The sequence below is a fragment of the Homalodisca vitripennis genome, chromosome 1 (assembly GCF_021130785.1).
Source record: "Homalodisca vitripennis isolate AUS2020 chromosome 1, UT_GWSS_2.1, whole genome shotgun sequence".
Taxonomy (NCBI): Eukaryota; Metazoa; Arthropoda; class Insecta; order Hemiptera; family Cicadellidae; genus Homalodisca; species Homalodisca vitripennis.
In genome coordinates this window covers 118,262,441-118,280,101 of record NC_060207.1, presented here as the reverse complement: position 1 = coordinate 118,280,101, position 17,661 = coordinate 118,262,441, and the positions used below count along the sequence as shown (strand labels likewise).

Below are 17,661 nucleotides of genomic sequence, written 5' to 3'. Positions count from 1 at the left end.
CATATGAGTAGATGCTAAAGTGCGCATGCAGACCCGCAGTACATTTATAGCGCCCCTACGATATAAATTGCTTTAACTTATTACCGTAAATATGTTAACACAATGTGTTTATACATTTATAGGCAATATATTCACAAAGTAATATTAGTTTTACTACAGGTGGGTTTCAAACGCCGTTTTTTTTTCAATTGTTTTATGTTTTTTTTTTTTGTTATTATGTACGAATTATTTTTTTAATATTTTTGAACTTTAAAACCTACAATGAAGTACTTTAATTTGAAATATTGTGCAATATTTTGGAAGCGAATGTAAATTAGTCCGTTAAGCCATGATTTATGTGACATCGTGGTATCGTTACAATATTGTATATGAAGGCTGTATATTATGTAGAAAGTTTCGTAATGTTCTGTTAACCCTGGAGAGAAACACTGGAGTGTAGCTAGAATTAAATCTCAGGATACATGCCTATTTTTAAGCTGATAAAAAAGGTTCTGTGAGGTGGGGAATATCGTTCAGAAACTAGGGATTTACATGTCCCAAATACAATAGTTAAATATTTATAACTGAACAAATGCGATTGTGATATACCTTGCCATCTCTCTCATCTTGGTTAACCACCCACTCTGTACTAACGCATTTCTATTAAAAGAGCCAAGTTTTTAATTCTAGAGTTTTCAGAAGAAAATATCAGAAAAGGATGTACCATATAATATTTAGGCAGTCTTGCTCCACAAATATCTTTTCAAAATTTCCTTATAAACTGATCACTTATTTTAATCAATACATGCCGACCTTATTATCACTTAATTAAAGTTGATTTAGCTTAGAGTTAGCAATTTAAACAAAATTATGCATAAAGAACTACTGAAAAAAGAAAAATGCATGCGGTAAGGACGCAGGTACAAGGTTCGTCACGTGACGCTGGCGACGCCGCGCGTCGTGGCGCGGGTGGCTGTTATCTATGAGTGGCAATGCGCGCGCACCAGACACCAAACAGCTGTTGTGTATATGTGTGAGAGAGGTGGGCTTGTGTCAGTTCAGTCGTGTGGTGCAGCCCTGCAGAGCCGGGGTCGTCTTTAGATTTTCACCGCTGTTACACTAACAGGTACATCATCTATGCATTTTTTTAAATTTATATTGTAAATGCGCATTTGTTAAAAGACAAATTCTTTCATTTTTCAAAATTCAAATTGTAAGAAATACATCTAAAAATTACTGCCGCAAGATGTTTTATGGTATGCCCCTCACGTGTATTTGTCTAGTTACAATTACGTATTTAAAATACACATTTTTCATTGATAGTTCGTGCCTTCAGTATGAATTTTCATTAATAGTAAAAACCTTTATCAATTATATCACATTTTATAATAAATGTATTACAATTTTGTTCCATCATTAATATTAACGGCTTTTGGACAAAAATAGTTATAAACGTTATCCCTGAGAATTCACGAGTTTGGTCATTCAACAAACTAGGTATGAAAAATGTTTTCGATAGAAACGACCAATCAATTTTCTTGCCAAGACTCAAAATTACAGTCTAGTATAAATGCCATCAAAGGTTTTCTATAATTTAACAGTGGGTTTAGTTCTCTTTTTTTACTTGTATCTCTTGTTACCGAATATGTTGTTTTAAATTTTTACGCTCACTTTTTAGCTTTTCCATCTTCAAACTGTACCGGATAATCAGTAATAATTATAAAATTGTATTGTAACACTGCATTGGTGATATCGCTGGGATACGAAGCGTAAATTCTTGACCAGAATACCGGAGGATGTCTGTTTTTATATTTGAAGGGTTCTATGTATGGATTCTTACATTTTTCATAATTAAAAATCAAGCCTCTGTTAATTATACATATAGCCTAAGTTATAAGGTAAAATGTTCAGGGGGCTTTGGTGTCATTACACCAACAGTCAAGAGATTATTCGTTATACTAACATAAGTGAAATACTTCATGGGAACATGTCTCCTAAAAGTTGATGGGCTTCATCTGGATGTATTTGTTTTTTAATTCAAAATTCAAAACTCATTAACGTTTCGAGTAACATTGTTGTTAGCAATGTAAGTTTGAATAGCTCCTCATTTGTCTTGATAAGGCTGGAAACGGAGTTAAAAGTAAAGGGAATGTTTTAATCAGTATTAAAGTGGCGATTACTTCGTTTTTTGTATAATTCGTATGTTAACTGGATGTTTACTTCCTAGTCGTCTTTAAACAATATTTCCGTTATAAATATTACTTTGTTAAAAGATGGAAGGACTTTCCTCCGATTGGAAGGTAAGAGATGACAGAATCTAAGGAAATTAATTTCAATTTATAAGTTATATATAACTTATCAAAATATAAGTTTTCAACCATAAAGAGAATTAAGTAATGAAATCGCTAAAAAGAGAGTGCACGCGCTGATCGCACAAGTTATTGGTAACAAATTCCAATTGCGGAATAAAATGTTAACGCACTGAAGTGACATGGCGAGTTGTTGAATTTTTTAAGGGTAAAATATTAACCAATTAAATTTTTTTCGGCTTGACCAAGTGAAGCATTGGAACAGCATGCAGCATCAGTAGCCTACGTTCACCGCCAGAGAAACGTCGGTTGTAGATTTTGTAATGAAGAATCAGCAGAACACCTCTAGCTGGACTGTCCAGTTATCTCAAAACGTGGATTGGAGAGGCTGACTCGAAACTTTTACATTGCCTCTAGTGTGCAAGACTAGGGGGTAGTAATTACGGTACCTCTCTAATAAGGGGGTTCAAGGCAACCCTCTTCGGGAAAAAACACCGCCACAGTGGACCAAAACTGGTCAGGTCTAGGCTAAATGTACATACTTCTAAAACAAAAATGTAGTATTTTAATAAATTTTAACAAGGTATCTACGGTTACACACGGGAAGTTTTTATTGTATTTGTACGTATACTTTTTCAGAGCGTGGGTCAAACAATGTTAATTGACGATCTTTACTAATCTGAGAGTAGCTCCGTTATCTTGAGGTCAGCTGTTGTGCTCGCTGCTCTTATCTTATCAGTCCATTTCTTGGCATTATCCTCTCTCTACTGTGTTGTGAATATTGGCAAGGGCATTGATAATAGGAAAGGTGCATTTTCTATTTGAGAGTATTTTATACTTTGCGGGTTGTTTGCAGGTGATTTTTAGTTTTATTATGCATTTTTCGTTCATGTGCAGAATATGAATCTTGAGTCATTTGTAATGTGAGTATCTGAAACAAATGTATGAGTTCTTTATACTTAGACCTATGAAGATAAATGTAAGATAAAAATTCAATTTTACCAAATGTCAAATCACTGAAATGAATAATGACATTAAATGTCATCTAATATTTTTTATTATTTGAGATGATACTACCGAAAAAAGTAATCATTGTAAAGTGATAATAAACGCGAAGAATTTTTTTTAATATAGCTTGTGGTTTTCTCTTAGAACCGAAAAAGACCCGATTTTGAATGAAGAGGGCAATGAACTGTAATACTGTAATATCCTATACAGTATAATCTTGAATGGCAGCCAAAAGCGGAAAATTTTTGAGCCCATAAGGTAAAAACCACTTTTTAGAAAAAACATGTTATTTCCTGGCAAGTTTACTTTACCAAAAACTTCTTTAACGCCAGGTTCATGAGTGTTTTGTAATGAGAAACTCTGGTAAGGCTTAGGAAGTTTTCAAATTTGTTGAGTAAGGGTATGCAGATAATTGGATTAAGTCTAATGAAAAGATGTCTGTGGCTATAACTGTTCGTATTTGTCAAAATGTAATAAGGACTAACAGCAGTTTTTCGTAGAAGAATAAGAATATTATTATCTTCGCTACAGTGATATGCCTTAACAAAACCAAGTTCACATATCCTAACTAGCGTTCTCTAATCATACGATTACGAGAACCATAGACGGAAAATTAATAATCAATTAGTTTCTCGGCGGAGATGTTGCAAAACTAATCATACCTTAATCCTACAATAGAAATTACAGTGACCTTAGAGAATATAGAGTAAAGAAGGAAGAAGAATAATATATTCTTCTGTCGATAATTAACATTTCGACTGTTCCTAAAACTTTTGCCTTTATAATGTAACTATAACATAACTTTGCATTGAAATTGGTTCAACTCATTATTTTTGTTGTAAGTTTAATCAATGAAAGTTTATTTTGTTATATGCTATATTTATAAAAAAATATCTGAATATATCTGAAATAAATTTATACCACTTGTCAGATCATTTTAATAGCGTAATAATAGTGATTATATAACAAAAATACGAGTTAGAGATTTTTACATTGAACGTTTATTCGAATTTATTAGCAGTTACAAGTTATCACAACACAGAACAAGCTATGTTGTGCCTTTCCTGTCTCTGTCCAGAGTGCAAGTATGATCTGTATTATCGCCTTGCGAAGGATATGAGTTTATACCACTGATATTGACTTGGTAACTTAGTCATCAATGATAACGTTCCAAGTTAGCATAATGTGGTCAATTTAATGTTTTAAAAGTAATATAAGTACATTAGTTTTTGTTATTTCAATAACGTATAACAGTCAACCTGAAATATATAACATTGATTATTCTTGTTCATAATACTTAAAGGTAAAATCAGAATTTGGAAACAATTTAAAATACTTGTTCCGTGTCCTAGTTTGATTTGAGTCAAACTCATTTGTTTCTGTATTGCGAACTAAATAATTCTAGGATAACATTGGTAATTACATGATATATTTTACCAATGTAAACGTTTATCATTCAGTTTATTAAATATTAGTGTTACCACTCCCATTTAAGTAGTGAATTAAAAATATTCACTGATGAATAATGGAATCAATACGTGATTTAGAATTATTACTAACAATACCCTGCCCCTATATATTCATGGTGATTATGTTCTGTAGATCATGGTGCTTTGATACGGGTTAAGAATATTCATCATTATGAGGCCAAAGGTGATGTAAATAACGTTTATTCGGTTTCGATATTTCGACCATTGTGGAGATTTGAGTACCGTACGGAAAATTACTTACCGTCTAAAGAATCCAGGGGTTATGTCTATTAGATCAATTGTACACTCTGTATGCGCCTATACGTACAATATGGGCATCATTGAAGGCTTACTTCAGGACAATTCGTGACCCCTGGTCACTGACATTCTGTCAGTGCCCAATGCCAATGATCTAACTGCACGTGTAGTGCAGCTGCACTTAAATGCGTAACGAACAAACAGTCATAGTGCCAAAGGGATAAGTTAAAATTAGTACAATACAATACAGGCTTCACTCATTGTCAGGCCTACAATGTTTTATTTGTTGTTATTTAAGGGGGTTCGGTATGCCCTATCCTTCCCATGTTAATTTGGCCAATTTTATGTACCTTTTTCTCAGAAACCTTTAAAGCTATCATCATCAAACCTTAGGACACTACTATTTAGACCTTTGTTAACATTTAGAGCGGAACAAAGTTAAAAAAAAATTTATTTAATTTGTTGTAAATAAAAAATTTATTAATTTTTTGTAAAATAATTTATAATTATAATTTTTTTTAATAAAAATTTAAAATAGATTTTTATAATGTCTTCCGCTCTAAATGTTAACAAAGGTCTAAATAGTAGTGTCCTAAAGTTTGATAATGATAGCTTTAAAGGTTTCTGAGAAAAAGGTACACCAAATTAACATGGGAAGGATAGGGCATACCGAACCCCCTTAAAGCCTATTCGCTACTTCCGTGAAATATATTAACGAATATAAGACGTTATAAGCCGATTTACGGCAGAATATCTGCGTCTGATTTTAATTTGGCAATTAGCTATTCCTGCTATTAAAACTACTTTGTGATGTCAAATCGATGGCATCGCCGAGCGAGCAAGTGGTGATGAAATGACATTCGCGCATGCGCCCACGCACACCGACATGCGCTTCAAAATAATCTGGCTGGATTTAGCCCCTGGAGTCCTACTTCTGGCTCCACCAACGGCCTACCCCAAGGTCGCTCTATTTCCCACCATCATTTCACAAGTATTTCAATTTGTGCAATAAGCCAATTCAATAGGCTCTATTTACTAGGCGCCAAAAGCAAACTCTTCTTCACCTGACCAAGAAAAGAATTTGGAAAGCCCTTTAATCTGCTAAAAAACCATTTGAAATGTCTAAGAATACCTTGTCTCTGAATCTGAAACTTATCATGGTTTCTTAGTTTGCCTGCAGCTCTGGATATGACAATAAAATCGAAATATCGTAAATAGTCGATAACTGTATAGTACAAACATTACAAAGTTGCTTTCATTGTTAAGCGCCCACACGTTTACAATGCTCTTGGAACTCTTCAGACAGACTTGCTAGCTGATCTATAAAACAACCCTTACAAAACATTTGTTTAGCGCCTCGTAATGTCGAAACCAGTCTTCTCCGTGTCCTGAACTGCTTGAAGTTTGGTGTGCGTTGTTTACCCATTCCAGTGGAGTTGCATCATCTACTCAAATTTCTATGTTTATCTTTTGATGTGTCAATCCGAGCAGTTCGAAGAATTCAGCTTGTTGTTTCTGCTTGTTTACCAAGGACTCCTGAAGGCTCGCCAAATGACATTGATTTCAAATATGTAAAAGTAACTTAATTGGTTGTGATGGTGTGGCACATGAATGATGGATGAAAAGGAACGCTGTATCATTCATAAACATAATTCTGACATGGCAGTTTTAAAACAGTTCAATGTTCTAATGCCCTCCCCATTTTATTATTTCAATGATATTATATTACCTTCTATCCTCTTGAGGCAATAAGTTATCGTGACAATAACTTTTTAATATCTCAGACTACATTTTAGCACACCGTTTGAAACTCCGAGAGCACGATTACGTTAGAAACGAATTTTTACGTTAAAATTAAATTGTATTACATCGCTGTACTGGTACTTTGATCACTACTGACGGTAGGTTCTGTCGGCGCCAAGTAAGCTAATTACTCAGCTGCGTTGGCCTGCGTCCATCAAGTTCGGGGTAGAGATGAGTGAGGTTATTATGGGCAGTTGGAGAGAGTTGGAGACGAGGTCGTGCACCGACCCCCCTTTGAACCGGTCTAGGTATACCACTTAACCTATCCTGAATCGTCCATTATTCCTGGATGGATCAACGTACTGTCCAATTATAATCCAAAAATACTATATTTTTTAAATTAATTTACCAAAAAGTGCTTTTTCTGTTAATTAATTTACTACTTTTCACCTACAAACATTTCTCGTAGTGTGTTAGTAATAAGAAATCAGTTAGATACTTCATTGTATTTAAACTTTAAATAGCTTAAATACTTTCTCTAAAATTGTCTAAAGACGATAAAATCATGAATAAAGAAAGATAATGGAACAAATCAAGTGGAATCAGTTGTACTTTTTCAGTAGTTTTTTTTTCAAAAGCCATGCGTTTTTATTAGGTCTCATTCAAAACTTCAATATTACGTGAACAAACTATTCGAATAAAAATATGTACACCTTTATTAAAAAAGCAATACATAAAAAGTCATAGTTCTATCCACAGATTTTCTATAACACAGATTAATATCATGTAAACCGCAAAGAATGTATGTCTCAGCCAAGTTGTGTATTCAAAGTTTTTATAGATACTTTGTTCGCGTGATTTATTTTATTAACAGAGAGAGTCTGTGCAGGGGTTCTTTTATATTTCAATTTTCGTATTGGATATAGTCTCTACGATTTCGAAAGCTCCCATTTAAAAATTAAGATCCTTTAAACTTGGAGTGTCTCAAACGACATCCTGGGGGGCCATGATTGAACAATCATCAAACATTCACATCAGTATGCGAACCGTCACTTGGTGGTCATCGTATCATTGGGCGTGAATCATTAGACGTGAGACTATATCGCACACCCGGTCTGTAAATAAACAATATTGCGATGGCTTATCTGTGTTTGACACCATCATTGTTTTCTGTATATCAAAGGAAAGTAGAATTCGTAAATAAATTCATTCGTGTTGCGGTATTATAAGAAATAATACCTTACTGAAAAGAAAATTTAAAAGATATGAACGATTTTTATATTGAATAAATAAGTCAAAGAACTAGATAATGTACAATGTAAAGTTTTTAATTGTATATCAATATTGAAAAATTATTTAAATAAATAATTAAGAATTGTAAGAGAATTTCTTCCGTACTAATACAAAGCAATGTATTGGCTTTTCTAAATATCTTTGAGCTTAGACCCAATGGGCATACACTTAGTATCCATAATCACTGCATTACATTTTAGTGTACTTCAATCGGCAATTCTGCCCTTGAATTATCGCGTAATTAAATAAACCGTACAAAACACGACTTTTATAGTACATTTTACGACGCGATAAGACCCACTGCCAGTAGAGACAGAGAAGTAGCAGTCATGGTGATATATGTTGTGGAGATGTTATAACCTGTTAAGTCATGATCGCCACGTGTCTGTCGGTAAATGTGAGAACTGGCCAGTTGGCTTCCCGCCAACCACAAGCTTCCCTCTCCTCCCCCCCATCATTGCTTACCCTTTACTATCTTGTTGATGTCTGAAGAAGTTTGACAGTTTCGTGTGAATTACCTGTCAATTTATTTTCAATATCGTATTGAATAGAGTTTACAGTAATTTTTATTGAAGTTTGCATTGTTTTGCATTCATTTGCTACATATAGTGAATTGCTTTAATAGATCGTTGTCCGTAACTCCAATATGGATTTGACGACGTAGCCTTTGCAATTAGCAATCTGTATTCTAGAATAACAAAATTCGTCAGTGTTGCGCTCGCTGTATGCATTACATAGACGTTACTTGGTCTGGCCATAGGAGGCGCTGTTAACTGTGTTCCAGTGAGACTTCTGTGTTGTGTTTGCTGCGATTACGATTTGCGACACATTATTTACTCAGATCTAAAAATATTGTGTTCAGGTGACTATTACTGTTGTTTAGTTTGAATTACTTAACCTGCTCTCGAAGCTCGGGAAGACAATTCTTTTTAATACTGTAAAAGATCTGAACAGTGAAAATCAATGAGGGCTACTGTGATAACTAAAATAATAAAATCTGTTAACATTTCACGTAAATCTTAATGGCATATCCAATATGTCCTTTCCACTACAGTATAACTATTTTAATTGTAGAATTGCAACTGAATTCATGTCCTGCCAAATTGCACTATAAACGTTGAACGTAACTTAATACACCATATTAGTTGCAATCACAATTCACACTAACCGTCTCGCAATAAAACTAAAAGTAATAAACACTGTGTTGTACAACTGAATTCATGTCCTGCCAAATTGCACTATAAACGTTGAACGTAACTTAATACACCATATTAGTTGCAATCACAATTCACACTAACCGTCTCGCAATAAAACTAAAAGTAATAAACACTGTGTTGTACAACTGAATTCATGTCCTGCCAAATTGCACTATAAACGTTGAACGTAACTTAATACACCATATTAGTTGCAATCACAATTCACACTAACCGTCTCGCAATAAAACTAAAAGTATTAAACACTGTGTTGTACAACTGAAAGAATCTCAGCTGAACTATTAATATATCATTAGTAAAAGTAAGAAATTTACCGAGGTTTGTTCAATACAGGATGTGGTATCAGACGACAATATCACTATTATGGAAAATACCATTCATGTTTCATTTACTGGAAAAAATTTGAGTAAAAACTAAAGCAAAGGTGACCCCCTTGGGGCGGCTCTGTTATCAGTGTGTTATCACTGGGGTCATGACCCCGATAGCTCTCCCCTCTCACGCACGGGTCGTGTCTCCCGTATCGTGTTTCTGCAGACTTCGCGTTACGCTACTTGGAATATTTTGTGAACCGTAGATACGGAGGTTAACTCAGAGTGAACCATAACCGTTCACGAGTCTACATTATCAGTACGCACATGGGATTGCACTATTGCATTAACGCGCTGAGTGTAAGGTTTACCTCCCATTATTGTTTAGGCTACATTCGTTTCCACTAATTGGATTTTAGAAAGCGAGAACCCGAATTAGTACCGGGAAAGCCAGTAATCACTATATATTCTGAGAGCGTAGTGTTTAACGTCTGTCCCGCCCCTCTAGGCTAGCAGGCCCAGGGCTAGATCTCTCGTTGACACAACTTCTCTGTTATCATCTGGTCAGGATCCTGTCTGTTGTAACCGCGGTTGAAATCGTACCGCTCACAGTTCCATCATGTTTCGGTCGTTATATTTTTCATACGTTCAGAATCTTTAAATGAACACTTAAAAATAGGCATGTAATAACATGCATATTTCTACTGCACATGTACTAGGAATCTTTAAAAATTAGGATGTTTTTACTGAATAGCAGATTAAAACGTACTGCCCTGAGAAATTTGGTTGTAACTTACAGACGAAGAATGATTTATCTAACAGTTTTCTTCTCACGAAGTCTCTATTTTATTTTAGTCCTTATTTTAGACAGTGGGAAAAACTGACATTCGGAAGTACTTACGGATGTCATCATTCTTTATTTCGTACGCCAGACTGGGATTCAGTGGCATTTTCTATTTGATCAATCACTTATTTATAATGAAAACTTAAATTAGCGCAATATTTGTTCAGGATTTACGAAATTATTGATCTAGTATAGAGCATTGTGCACGAAGTGCGTTGTCAGTTAAATGTCATTCACAGTGATGGTCAGTATTGACATGACAGTGAAGTTCACACCCGAGAAACGATTGCCATTCAATCATCAAAAAGAAATTAAAAGACCTCATCAGTAAATCAATTGTACAATTTGAAGGTGCGTGTTGCTTTTTTGAGGTTAGGTTTATATGACTGAGGAACATGAAGGGTTGGGAGAGTGCACCTGCTGCTTCCGACCCATGTCGTTATTGTTATCAGATGATAAGGAGCGGCTGACAACCACGGCAAGGCCGTTCACTGATAACACAGCACGCCCCCGATAAACCTCCATGCAGTCAACTTTAGCCAAGAACTATAATATCATACAGATAAGAATATGTAGATTCGTAAAATAATCATAATCTAAACTGGGTTTTTATAATCAAACTTAATAAGTGTTTTATCTATCTGAGAGTTGAGGGCACTTGAAAGAACCCTCCAAAATGGTCATAAGTTTTTATTGAAGGGTTCTTCTTTCAGCTATTTGCAAGTACGTGACCTAGTTTCAGTTTTACAAGCAATGCTTTTAATATAAATAATTTGTTTTTTATTATTCCTTCAAATGTATTTATCGTTTCGTATGCAATGTACTAAATATAATTAATACATTTTTTGTGCTTAGGTAGATACTAAAACCTTACTGTTTTAATTATAATACGTTGTAATAAGTATGTCAATTGGTAAGAGAATATTTAATTAAAACAAACATATATACTCTAGCATGTTTCTTTTATTTACAATCTGTTTACAGTCATTACATTTATCAAGAGCCATACATTATTTTAAATGTAGCGTTAAACGATTTTCCCCGGCCGTTTATTTAATCAGATTTAAATTTAATATCTACCTGTTAAATTTTTAAATGTACATTACATAAAAATAATTTAATCTGATTGGCGTTTTTATATCGAAGGTCAAGAATATATATGTTATTATGCTATAGTCTGTTGCCACTGAAACATTTTGGTACGCTCTATTTTAAGGCAAACGATATGAAACAGTGATTATAAATATATTTCAAAGTACAGTACTAAATACGTTGTTAAGTAAAATATAAAAATAAAAACAAATAACAAAATGTACTAAACTAGATTTTATATAACTCTTGATAGTGCTGTATACAAATCGCCAAATGTGAATAAGGTATACCAGTATTCTCTCGTAAAATCACATTAAATACTAAAATAAAACAGCCCACCAAACTTGTCATGATCCGTTACTGTCAATAAAAATAATGGTTTTGTTTCTATTGTCATTTAAAAATTTACAATTGGATTATTTTATATAAGTACGTATTCATTTCCTGATTATTCCTCAAAATCCAGCGGTAAAATAAATCGTTGAATTTTGCTATTTTTTGTTCATTTAAATGTATTTGTTCAATTAATTGTGTATTTGCTTTAATGTTAGTTTTTTGCTGTAAAACTTACTCCTACGTTCGCAACCTGCAAAACTTTTTCTAGTCAAATTGTGGAGTAAACTCCACACACTGGCATTTTATAAACGAAAAATATTTTAAACAAACTATCGGAACTTTTCACTGCAAAGTAGTTTAAAATCCAATGTTGTGTTTGATGATACTGAAAAGCAGTAGCAGTGTGGACAAGTTACAAAACTACAATTGACTCTATTTTATGCGGAAAATACTGCCTCGGGAGACACAATAAATCATACAGACTAAGATATGCTGATAATCCTATCTACACGGCAGTTTAGTTTTACACGAGGCAAATGGTGCACGAGGAGCGATCACTGCTGCTTTTGTAACTGTGGCAATACTGTGGACGGAGACATAGCCACAGTCACGAGACAGCTTTTATACACGTGCTACACCACCCGCGCGGTCTGTACAGTCGTCAGAGTCAGGTTCTGAGATAGATGTAGCGCAAGTCCATATCCTCTCTGTGACCTTTGCAATTTTTTGTCAGTGATGCAAATTTCGTACAGTAAGCTGGAAGAGCTGCCTGACGTTGAGGGATATGACCAATGACTCAGCCGACTCACGTGGAAAGCTCTGTACCTGTTATTGATTGACAGCTTCTTCAGTTCGCTAACCAGTCCGCTTGTTTTCGGTAATAACTTCTACAGATTTTCAACTTTTCCAAAGTCTGCGATGCAAAGAAATATGCCTTCACTTACATGTGAATGAATGTTATCCTTCTGAATATTTTGCAAAATAAGAAGTGATCCTCCCAGTCATTTGTTCTCCTGTATTACCGCTCTAATTAGTTTTGTAAAGTAATTAGTAAAGTAATGTATTACCGCAACTGTGATTTCTAAAGAATGCTTACAACAAAGATATAGAGTATCGCGGGCACCGTGTTATGTCGAGTAGTTCATCATTTCAGAAATAATTAAGTGATATTAATATGTTTGTAATGTAAGTCATTGAGGAACACCATTTCGATGGAGATACGTTACTAGAAATTAACGACATATTGTATATTTAAAAAAAGTTGTATTATATTAATTACACTTTATGTAGTCTTAAAAACACAGTTCTCACTGAGCCGTTAAAACTTATTAGTGTAAATCACAGTAACCTTGATATTGGCTTATCCGCTAAGGGTATTAGCTACGTAATCTAGACTCGACAAAACTCCTAATCAAAGCCTCTAGTGTGTATTCATAATTTGTTGTGAAATTAATCAGTGAATTTTCTGTTACACAGTTTGTGTCCGAACAAGAGTTGAATGTCTGGCAACGCGTGCCACTGACCTCGGGTCAACAACACCAGTAACTCGGATCCCACAATTTGTTATCGATCGAGCTATACGAGTCCTTTGTATTTTTTAATTTTCGAGGTAGATTTTTTTATTTTTAGCCATATAAATCGTATTTGTACGAACATTTTGTATGCTTTGTACAGTTCTTGTATTTTTTTTCTATTTAAAACGTTATTATTTTGTTACGCCGTTTGCAAATCTCCTACAAGTGACAGTTAATATAAAGTGCAACTTTCTCCGCCGCGCGAATTTGACCGCAGGCTGAACATTACATGACGTCACTGTCCAATCTGCACTCATGACCTACATAGGCTACAAGGCACTGTAAGCACTGTCTGCCCTTACACTTCCGGAGCTCTTGACTTCAAGGTTATCTCTTTACAGCCTTCAGAGGACGAACAGATACAGTAATGTTGTCCCAGCAGCGGTGTACCCACGTGGAGGGAGGGATATCAGAATACTCCTACCACTTGCAATGTTTAAATGTGTACTTTCCATAGTTCACATTCACACCTCCTTGAGGATATTTTTATTTTTACACAATATTCCGCGAATAATTCCGTACAATGCGGTTACAATTGTTCTACAGATTTACAAATCCACTCTGCCGAAGTACGACATTCATGAGGGACTGAAAATTGCTCAAAGATTTTCTTAGAGTATGGAGGTGTAATTTGTAGGTATAAATAAAAAAGTCTATGACGTATTGAATGTGTAGTAATGTGCGACTAACACTGATTTATCAATGTTTGATCTCTTTATCTTTGGTTACTGTACTCTGTTACGGTTATAGAATATTAGTTTACAGTAATACAGGAAAGGTAACTTTTTAAAACAACATAAAAATGTTGCTTTTATTTGCAACTGGATATCAATGCAACTTATATTTTTTTAAGTCGTTGTATTTTTCCGTGTAAGCACAAGTATGCCATTGCGATAATTTCGAAGAACTTCGAATTACACCCATCTTTTAGTGGTAGAACAAATCTAATTAATTCATCTTTTGGCTAAAAACAAGCGTTTGATCACTTTCAAGTAAAAACATGATGGAGAAATATAAGACAGACTTTAGAATTAAAATAACATTTTAAACGTGTTAAAACATAGGAGCTGCTGTTTGTTCCTATAACAACACAATTGCTATTATACATTTCAAGCGCTCGCCGGTGACGTCACTTCCAATTATAGTGACGTTTCACCCTTCTAGATTAAATGCTCCTCAGATGTCCACATCGCGTCTTACTGACAGGCTGGATTGATGGTCCGGAATATTAGTTTGTAATGCTACCGGCCCGAGGCTCGAGGGAAAGTGGATCTCAGTTTGGGTTCATTGTTCGGCCACAGAGGCTACTGACATTTGGGAGGAGAGCCAACAATTTACTTTCATTTATCGCGGCAACGGTTTTAATGAACTACCTCAAGATAGAACAAAACGAAAAACTCATCATTTTACTGTTATGTCTCTGTTAGCTGATATATTGTTTATCTGATGTAAATATGTTATACAGACTTTTACAAGAATTACAGAACTCAGTTCTATGAACTTTTGTCACAACCCATAGTCATCTCACCGCTGTAGTGACTTATGTGACTGATAGCTCGGTTCCACCCCACTCGTGTTTCTTAGTGTAATTAAACCCTAATATCGCAGGTAATACTAAACCAAATTCCCCCGAAATTTGTTGACATTCATGTTACCTTATACGTTCTCACGAAAGAACTGTTTCATTCTCAGAACCTTCACAGGTGCAACTCACTAATTAAAATTTGAATAATTCAGAAGTAATTGCGGAAACGAGGTATTATACAATTAGCTTTTCAAATGGAAATTTCAAATTCTATTTCTAACAGCTAGCAGCGTATTCGTTTCTGAATTTCTTTCAATCACCACGTCAGTCTTTCTGGCTGCGACACAAATAATTTTTGAAATATAAAAAATCATAAAAAATGTGTATAAAGAATCTTTTTCCATATAAAATGTCTTAATTCTATAATTTTACCTGTGATGCGTGTCGACCAACAATATTAATTAACTACTCGCAATGACCCGCAGCTTCGCATGAAATTTCGAAGGCGTTGCACATGTATGAGCACTTCTAGTTTGAAAGAAATATATTTCCGACTCCAATATTGAGTATACCTTGTTGCAAAAATCAAGTAAATATGTCAAAGTGTATATTTATGGCCATTGTAATTTACTCTGGTATTTTTGTGCTATTGCTGATTTGGCCTTGTTTCCCCAATCAAGAAAATATATATATTGATCGTGAGATATGAGAAGCCTAGTTCTGTCAAAAGACAACTAAGATGGATTTATAGTAAAAGTTCGACAGTAACTTTGACTTTGATATTTAAATTGCAGTACTAACCAAAAACTGCATACTTAATATTTGCTAAAATTTACAATTAAAAGTGTCGTGTGTTAGAACTTTTAATTTTCTTATCTAGACATTTTCTTACTCTGTGCTCAACAACAGTTACAGAAAATGTTGAAATTGTGAAAATGTTAAAAGTATTATTATTATCAAGCTTACTCTAAGCCTTCACGCTATAAATGTAAACAAATTGAAAATAGTGGTTTCATCAATTAATTGTGAATACATGGTCGTGCTGTAATAAATCAATATTTACACAGAACAGTTGATTACTTAGGCTCTTCATTTAATAATATTTGTTTCATGTGCTAATTTAGAGACCAATAAGGAGGATTTCGCAACTTTAGAGACCAGTGGGGCGTAGTCCGAAGGGATTTTTGAAAGAGGACTAGGTTTATTTGTTAACCAGGGACCATAAGATGTCCATGCAAAATGTATGTACAATCGGTGTGGTAGTACCGATTGTGTGTGTGCGTTTTACACGTGACTGAGTAACACACAGACAGATACCTTAAGAGTGTTATATTATAAAAGTATAGATTTATATATTTCCGTGTCTGTAAATAAACGTTGGTTTTTCTCTACACAAAATTTTAGACTACTATAGCTCTTACGTTTGAAAACTTTATGGCAGGGAGACGTTAACATAATAAATGAATAGGCTTATTTACAACAAAATGTAAAAACACATCTAAAACCAAAAGCCATGATGCGTGTCGATGAGAAACGCCCAGAGATACCAGTCGAAATTTCATTGTGGCTCAAGGAAAATTGAGAGAAGCGTGTGAAAATTACCAAGCGCGTGTTAATTAACAAGCAAGCAAGACTCGACGTGTTACGAAGCTGCTGTTCCTTCTGTCCTCTGCTGCTGGCTGCTTACTTCCATAGCAGCGACTGACAATCACACACTATAGTCTCAATCAGCAGATCGCATCATTCTTCTCAACGGCTGATGAGACTTTACTTTTGGGTCAACTAGAAGCAAATCTTCTCTTTGTTTAATTTAACATTTTATACGATGTCAAAGACAAGGCATAATATTAAAATGTATCGTAAATAATAAATTTACAAACAGTTTAGTAATATTAAGGAAGTAATAGACGTAGACTAGTCAAAACCACTATAACCCAATGTTGAAAGAACCTTTAAAGCACATTCTAGTCTATGAATAGAATACAAAGAAACAGGTGGAGGATGATTATACATCACAGTCCCTATATTTGTCCTCTTTTCATTGTTTGTCAAATAAACTTTCCAGTTAGTACTGAAATAGTATTTCTGTTATATTTTTCTTTCCCTTTCGTTATTTTACTGCATACTGTCTCATAAATTTTTATATTGAAGCCCATTTCGCATACTAGAGGGATCGATGTGATCCATGATATTTCTTTACAGTTTGACCTCTCACACCCATATTACCCTACTGGCTACTGGCAGACATTTAGAAGACCTCGGTGTAATGTGTTAACTGCCGTTAGTCATGATAATCTCAATAATTTACAGGCAGATGTAAGTTAAACCTCATTCAAACTCTTATATTGTGGTATTTCCTTTATTTGCAATATTCCTTAATTCTGTTTCCTTCCGCAGTTTTTCTATAAGAGGTCATATATTTCGAATAAGTATGTAGAACATTACATTTGTTAGACTACTGACCTCCTCTGTTGACCTACTTTTGTCTTACCTGATTTATTGTAGGTTTTCCTCATTTCACTAGCATTCCCCAAACTAAATAAATTCATGAAATTTCGTGGAACCAATCTTACAGAAAAATTATGAATACAGACTGAATATCATTAGATTAATCTAGTTTTCATTCCCCTGTAATAACCAAATGTTAAAATCACTTCATACATAGACTTTGACACACAAAACAGACTTTGATTTCTGATTCTTTTGTAT

The 17,661-nt window shown here is 34.4% G+C and overlaps 1 protein-coding gene across 1 annotated transcript in view; it reads left to right on the top strand.

Moving 5' to 3' along the window:
• Positions 1-975: 975 nt before the first annotated feature.
• LOC124370315 (glutamine synthetase-like) overlaps positions 976-17,661 on the top strand; it is a 64,092-nt gene continuing 47,406 nt past the window's right edge. The window contains exon 1 of the mRNA XM_046828613.1: positions 976-1,105. The gene's annotated coding sequence lies outside the window, so the exon portion shown is untranslated. The remainder of the gene's footprint in view (positions 1,106-17,661) is intronic.